General features: G+C 32.0%; 1 pseudogene; it reads right to left on the reverse strand.

The window, feature by feature from the left end:
• Positions 1-2,299: 2,299 nt before the first annotated feature.
• LOC128161433 (uncharacterized) lies at positions 2,300-7,211 on the reverse strand (annotated as a pseudogene).
• Between the last annotated feature and the right edge of the window lie 1,566 nt (positions 7,212-8,777).

Below are 8,777 nucleotides of genomic sequence, written 5' to 3' on the forward strand. Positions count from 1 at the left end.
CACATTTTTCTCTAAAAATATTATTTTATTCAATTTTATCTTTGAAGTGATAAGATATAAACATCATAATCAAAATAAAATTACAGTTTCGATATTTCAAATCGTACATTTTGAAATGTTTGACAATAAATAAAATGCATTTTATAAAAAGTTTCCAAAAGGTCAGATTATTAAGATGTTTAAAACTCGTGACTTGCAAATCAAGAGCTGAGGCTTAAACTGGTTTTGTTCTACTCTGTTAGCATTGCTGAAGTGTGATAGAGTAATATAAAAGATGATTTTCTGATTGTAAAAAAACCGCCACAAAACGGAGAAATCTCCCAAACTATATAAAAAAAATTGAATGGTTAAACCCATGTCACACCGGGGCCACGTCCTCATGGCTGCGTCCTTATAATTAGATATTTACATTTAATTTCAACTGTCTGTGTCTTTGATACCATAACGAATCAATATTGAGCCCTAAAACCCAATAACTTCATAGAACATGAGTGACACAAAATGGGCATTTTGCGCCGCGTAGTAATACAAGGCATGCGCTACATAAAATATGGTGGTTTAAAATTTTTTTTAAAGTGTACAAATTGGAAATAATATAAATATAAGTAATAAGGAATCATTCTTTGAATATTATGAAGTATAATTTCGGTCGGAGCGTGGTCAAATCTATCATAAAGCCCTTCGGGCTTTATTAGATTTGACCACGCCCCGGCCGAAATCATCACCTCATAATACTTAATATAGAGAATAATTTCTTATTCCTTAAAAAATGTAAAAGTAAGATGTGCATGCTGTGGAGTCTCCTACGGAGCGGCAGCAGCACTATTTGGAGGTTTTGATATTCCAAGTAGTGAACATATATGAGGGTTACAAATCGAAGTTATGTTAAGTAAACATTGTTTAAAACGAATTGTTAATAGAATTGTCAGGCTTGTTGATATATTTATTTAACAGTGTATTATCCGTCCGTAGGCACCTTACGTTATAAATTTTGGTCACAATAAAAACAAATACCAGATATCTAATGATACACAAGTGTATTATCAGGTAAAGGGTATTTTTTTTTATGACGACCAAAAATAACGTAAGGTGCCTGTGAGGCATCTCTTAAAAACGCCTTGTCCACTCTTATTTATACATGTATTTTTAGTTTATCGCATGTTTTCGTATAAGAAGATAGGCGAACAAGGCGTGTAAAATGCCTATATGAGTATAAATGAGGTACTATAAAATAAGAATATCAACAAATCTGATGATTTTTTTCTTAAGTTATGGAAAACAATTTTTATCTATATTATGTTAAATACTTGCAATATGTTGATTTAAACACTAGTATATACGTGTCAAAACCTCCAAAAAGCATATATAGCTTTGATATACCAAACAAAAATAGCTATTTAGAAAAAGAAAATGCTTTCTTTTGCGGTTTATTGGAGATGTGAAGGTAGCGACACTGAGGAAAAAATCACATATAAGATGACATTTTGATGTTTTCGTGCAGTCACATCTACATCTTTCTTTAACAAGTTAATAAAATACAGTTGAACTTCCATATCTCGAACACTGATATCTCGAATACAGGGGATATGTCGAAGTGATTTTAATAGTCCCAACCACTGACAGCCAAATCGTACTCGAAGGGAATTTGACATCATGATTATTTCGTGCAGCCCGTGATTTTTTTTAGGTTGTAGAAGGTTACGACCAATCGATAAACGGGGTGTGTATATTTCAGATTTGTCTGTGTCTAAAGAGCTATGAATTATTATCAATATCCATTGGAAATGAAGGGAATCATAATTGGCGGATGCGAATATAATAATAAACCAAAAGAAAAGATTGGCAAGGCATTCAATGGTGAATTGCAATACCAGCTTGTGGACGCCTTCCGGAAAGGATCGGTATAGTTGTGTATTCGGAGACTGGGTTCTTATCGATCATTTTTGTTTTCTGCATACCGGACACCATGTTCAAAGTAAGTTATCGTGTCACAACCATGTGGTTATGGATGGACATGTTAAATTTGCACATCATGATCTAAAGATAACCTAGCTGCAGGTCTTCAGTTACCAGTCTGAAAAAAAATCGGACGGACGATCTGGGGCAACAGTTCCGTACGTGTTTTAGAAAGTCGCAATTTACGGCGCAATTTTCATTTATGTCCTAAAATCTCTAAAATCGTCGTGATTCCAGTTTTCTATAAGTGACCCGCTTTTGATTTACTGCGTATCCTAAGGTCTCTGCCTCTAGAAATATATTAGCCCCATCTTGCGTTGAATAAAAATCCTGAAGTCTGGCTACATGTATGTAAGTTTAACCATATGTGAATTAAAAAGGATGTACATGATATATTGTTCAGATGGGCTATTGAGAAGTTATTAGTATACCTCAGCTGACACATAGATACCAACTTAATGTTATTAACATGTATTTATCAAATGAAGTCTTTGAAAACTCCTTTCCAGAACTTTTCAGTTTGTGTCGTGTCTTTTGCAGAAGGATCTGGACTGTAGGTAAATCCACCATATTGTGCGTGCGTAGGAGTGGAGGGAAGCTGTCCATATTGAAAGCCGCCATATTTTGCGTGCGTAGGAGTAGAAACAGGTAGTCCATATCTAATCCCACCATATTGAGCGTGCGTAGGAGTGGAAAAGTCTGGTTTGTAATAAATTCCACCTAATTGGGCGTGCGAAGGAGAGTCCGAAGATAAATCTTGCAAAAAAGAAAAAAAAAAAGGGGTATCAACTGCATGCTATCTACATGTTTGTTTCAAAATAACAAATGTTGTTTATGTTGGTCTCTTCTCTCTCTCTCTCTCTCTCTCTCTCTCTCTCTCTCTCTCTCTCTCTCTCTCTCTCTCAGAAGCAGTGTTTTACAACCAATATGTTTAATCTTGAGTTGCATCACCGATTAGACAAATTTTAGGATTTATTATAGTTAAGATGAATTTACATTAATATATTTACATCTCCCAAGTATTATTCCCTCTATTTCTTACGGAAACTTATAGTTAATTCATAGCTCTATAGAAACAGCCAGACTGAAATCTACACGCCCCATTTATCGATTGGTCGAAATCTACAGCGGCTGAAACTGACAAGAAATTGACAGGAGATAAATTGACACGCCCTGTTTATGGTCCAAACCTATAGCGACCTAGGAAAAATCACGGACTGCACGATGTCAGACTCAAAGTCTCACATGAGACGATTTGGCTGTTTCTTTTAGCTAACTTACTTACGTACATCAACAGTAATTTAGTGAATTTTACTATAAGTTACTTTTCCTAATCAATTTATCGATTAGCTTAAAGAAAGATGTTAATAAAAACAATACAATGTTTTCTTTGATGATTCATTCGAGTTATGAAGGTAGTGATCATTGCAGAAAAAATTAACATAACCCGCTAACGTGGGTTATGTATTTTTTCTGCAATGTCGCTACCTTCATATCCCGAATGAATCACCAAAGTTCACTTCGCGGTATATAATTCATTTTTCGTAGTTTTTTTTTTTTTTTTTTTGATAAATAAAATTATCTATCTTTACATACGTTTTCTATTATAATATCTAACAAAAATGACAACAAATGGTCAAAGCCATTGATATGTATACACATGTTCATTTTGATCCGAGGTATGAGCGATCGTAAGCTATTTAAGATATATAACTGTCGCTACAAAAATACATACTGTAATTTAAACATCGATGCTAAAATAAAATGCCGTTGGAGCTATTCGGTTTCAAAAAATATCATTTCAACGACATTTAATATAAATTTCATAATGCATATAACAAGGGATAAATTATTTGAAGCGAGATATGGTACAAAACTGTTTTTCACATTGAAAAGACCGCTAAACACATTTGCTTTGTCTCTGGCAAAAATAATGCAACATCACTGCGTGTAAAAGCACAAAAATAAAGAATGAATATAATAAAATATTCTCGCTTTATATTCTTAAAATTCCAACATAATTTACATTTTAAACTTAGGAATGAGAAAAGTCGATAATTGTTCATTAAAACATTTCAATTCAAAGAACAAGGGCGTACAAGGCGTTGTATATCCCCCACTCGGAGCAATGAAGACGAAAGAATTTTAATTTAAGTTAGATTATAAATTTTCGGCTTGGATATACTGTTTTTAGCATAAATTTTACAATAAAAGTCAATATTGTGCTTTCATTCTATAAACACGACAGATGTTTCCAAATTAAGCTACACAGCTTTTAATGCCAAAATCTCGCATCATTCACTGTTCTAAATTGCAAAATTTAGGTATGAATGGGTCTTAACTCCATCTTAAAAGTACTTTCATTTAAAGAACAAGTTTTCGTTTTTATTTTTATAATTGATTTATTAAATGGAGTCTAGACCCATAATGGGTCAAATTCGTGGTTTTCACCAAAATTATTGTCAAACAGTTAAATTTATTCACCGGTTCTCTAATGTGTCAACGTAGCTCACTGTGACAGGCGGAGGCTCGTAGTCCATACTTGTCGATTGAGAGGGTGTTCGAATCGTACAGACGGCGTTTTATTTTTTGATTCATTTGCTTTCATGTAAAACATTTTTTGCTTTTTTATGAGATCATTATGAAAAAAATATCCAGAACCATTTTTATAAAATAAATGACAGCTACGTAATGTTATGTTCTGTACACACAATGTCGGATAAAAAAGCGCTAGCATGGATATGAGATCATGCTGCAATGTTTAGAGAACAAACAAAGAAGATAAGCACCAAATACATATATTAACGTATTTTATCTATTTGTCAGAGAATGCAGTTCATTATTATACATGTACATTTTCTGATGCACACTTTCAAATGTAAAGTTATTATTATATGTTTATATGTCCTTTCAAAATCCTTGTTACAGATTTGACAGGCCTTGTACACTCTTTTCCTTTAAAACTACGCCCGTCAAAACCAATGTCATAGACCATAAAATACCGGTAAAAGAGCTTATGCGTTTTTGCGATTCAATTATAAGTGTTAATTATATAATTTTTTATTACATTTACATCTTATTCAAAACTTAGAACCAAATATTTTACTAGTGAAGGCCTTAATGATCGATTAGTAAACATATCAGACTCAGACTGCTCTGGTTTTTTCTTATCTAACTTTCCTAGACAAACTGCAAAAATCGTATATTTAGCTTTTATGTGCAGACAATCTATCCTATATTAAAATAACAATGCGTAAACTTATTATTTTTTGTATAGGCTACTCATGTTTATGAAGTGACATATAGGTCCGATGGGCCGGGTGTTTATTCATAAAGCTATTATATAATATACATGTCTCTAAATTTGTTTATAAAACACATGTCACTATAATAAATCATTAACTTACTTATGTACATACCAGAAATATTGTAAAAGTTTGTTGATGAGGGCACTTCAACAATGTTTGCCTGCTTGTTGGACCGACTTTTAGATAACCTCACTTTATACAGAGTATATATATGCTTCAAGATTCCATGTGTAATGAGTACAAAGCAAAGAACAAAAAACCCATTGGACCGAGCCATATCCATGTAGAACTACAAAAGATATGGAGAATGTTTTCATGCATTAATTTATAAAGTAATACCTCTCAGCATACCTAAAAGTTTTAAAAAAGTAACATTTATACTTTACTTTTTATTTCTATAAAGTAACAGTCATACTTTACTTTTCATTTCTATATAAAGTAACATTCATACTTTACTTTTCATCTATATAAAGTAACATTCATACTTTACTTTTCATCTGTATAAAGTAACATTCATACTTTACTTTTCATCTATATATATAAAGTAACAATCATACTTTACCTTTTATCATCACAGTCAGCATTGTCATCGGATGAAGTATCAGAACAGTTAGATCCGCCTACTGTTGGTAACAAGACTGAAAAAAATAATTATAGGATAGATATCACAATGATTATATAGATAGCAAAAAAACCCATACCCCCCCCCCTCCTCCCCCCATTGATTTCATAATTAAATTCTAGCCAATCTGATGGTCAAGTGGGTTTACTCACAATAGATTATTTGCCTGAAGTTGAATAAAATGCGAGAATACATGTAGTTACATTTAATTATTTTAAGTTTGATATAAATTACCATTCTTTTTAAGAATAAAGATCCTGCAGTGTAATATTGATTTATTTATTATCGAAAGTAAAAATATTTGACATACGCTATTAATTACATTCAGTATAAAATGAAGCAAATTCAACAATGGCAAATTTGAAGCATTATAAAGAATGCGCTATAGGAATTACTAAAAAAAATGCGAGGATGACACCAAGTAAATAATATTGCCATATATTTTGGGGTCTTTTTAAACTGAATGAATTCAATCTATGGAATCATGTCTCTATGCAATACAAAAGTATATTTTCCTAAGTGCAGTGGAGTCCTACCATGAATTTCAGGGTTGTTTATAGCATTTCTATAAACACACACACACACACACACACACACACATGTATATAAACAATTTCAATATTCTAGTTTGTTATATTCAATATAATACAATATCCCGCAACAAAATCGGGTATAAATTAAAATTAGTAATATGTACCTGCGTATAAAAGTATATAAGATTACGTTTCGACTCGTCGTGTGAAAAGTTTTGTTAGATACACTGCTGGAACATGATCTCAGTATAATAGTTATCTCTAGATAAGTTATCCATGTGTTCAGGGATAATTACAATTACTAAACATTATACCGTAAGGAACCTTTCGCTATTCTTAGCTTTGATAATGTTTGTTCTATAATACTGCTCCTTATCATTTGCTGCAGAATTTACAGTTATATGAGTTTGCATAACAAGAAGGTGGAAGGGACCAAAACATTTTTCTTTTTGTTTTCTTTTTAAAAATCTTTAAACATCGTTAATTTTCTTTTGCTCGAATATTAATAGAATAATTTTAATTTTCAGAGTTAATTCGCCTGGTACCTACGTTCTCATTGATATATAACTGAAACCATAAGCTTAAATATCTATACTTACACAGAAAAAAGGCGATTTCTAACGTTTTCTTCGAACATGACCATGAAAGTTTTGGAGTCAACATTTTTTTCGGACCAAATGTTTATGATTTCTGGATAAACATGTCCTTTTCTCATTATGTTTCTACGTCCTTTTGTTATTGTGTTGGGTCGATATTTTTACTTCCTGAAACCTAAATATCTGTAACGCAAGATCGATCACGTGATCTTTTAATTGCTATTACACCTGCAGGTGCACTTTAAAGACATGAATGACCTGATTTTATTTGTTTGTACCGTTAAATGCTATTGAATAAGAAATTAGGATTTATTCTTAGATTAATTTAGTCTAAATGTGATAAATTTAGGCGGTGTGTGATCAAATACTATAAAGTCCGAAGGGCCTTATGATAGATTTGATCACGCCCCGACCGAAATTTTCTCCTTCTGATATTCAAAGAATGATTCCTTATTACTTATATTTATATATTGTTCAGCAGTTGTTCGATTACGATAAGAATATGAAGTATGCAAACTCGCTTGCGCCCTAACAATACTTGTACGTTATTTGAATTTATTGCACTGTATATTACAAATTCGATTCGTAGTTTTTTCACAAAGATACTGGAATACTAGTATGTAAATGTTAAAATATATATGCTTAATGGTGTTTTTATTGTTTTCCTGGCATAAACGTTTGTTGTTGCCACATATCAATTCAGTAAACTATTTTTGAAAAAAAATATACAGAAACCATTGCCAATGCCTTTAATGACAATATATATTTAATTATTCTAGCAGCAATACTGATAAAAATGAACTTATTGCTGATTAAATATTATAATAGCCCTTTAAATGAACTTTTGTGCAATGTTCATTTTTTGTTAAAATAGTGATCTAATCATAAATGGAACGTGATACCATGTATGGAACGCCATGGCTGCCTTATAGCATAATACTATAGGTACATTATGTCAAATTATCATTACATTATGTCAAAGTCCATTACGTGGTGTGAATATATCTTTACGCTAGGTCAAATCGTTATTACGTGATGTCAAAAGCACGTTAGGTGAAGTATACATGTCTTTACATTATGTCAATTTTTTACGTTGTGATGTAAAATCATCCTTACGTTATGCCAACATTGTACAACCAAAGGTCAATACATCATGACATTATTTCGACACTGTATTACATGGGGCGAATGTATCCTTACATTATGTCAACATTTTATTACATGCTTTCAGTATATCCTTACATTATATCAACACTGCAGTACGTATCGCGATTCTATCCTTACATTATGTCAACATTTTATTACATGATATCAATGCGTTTTTACATTTTATCAACACCTTAATACATGGTGTTAACTCATCCTTTCATTATGTCAACACTTTATCACTTTATGTCAAAAGTACATTGCTTGATACGAAAATGTCTTGACTTTTTGTCTAAACTTTATTACGTGATGTAAATAAGTCTTTACATTAGGCAAATTCTCTATTCCGTGATGTATACGCTCTATTACTTAAAGTCGAAACATCATTCCGTTATACAAACACGAAATCCTTGGTCTTTGTATATTTGTCATGTTTTAAATTCAAAATTTACTATATAGAAACGGTACGCCGATTTACCCAAATGGACCCATGCAGAAAAACCCCAACAGTAAATACTAGTAAGAAGCAGTGATTTAATCATACACATGTACTAGAATGAAAATATATATAGGCCTATATATAGGTCTTCTGAAAGCTGTTAAAGACTTAGTTGCT

The sequence above is a fragment of the Crassostrea angulata genome, chromosome 8, assembly GCF_025612915.1.
Source record: "Crassostrea angulata isolate pt1a10 chromosome 8, ASM2561291v2, whole genome shotgun sequence".
NCBI classification, from domain to species: domain Eukaryota; kingdom Metazoa; phylum Mollusca; class Bivalvia; order Ostreida; family Ostreidae; genus Magallana; species Magallana angulata.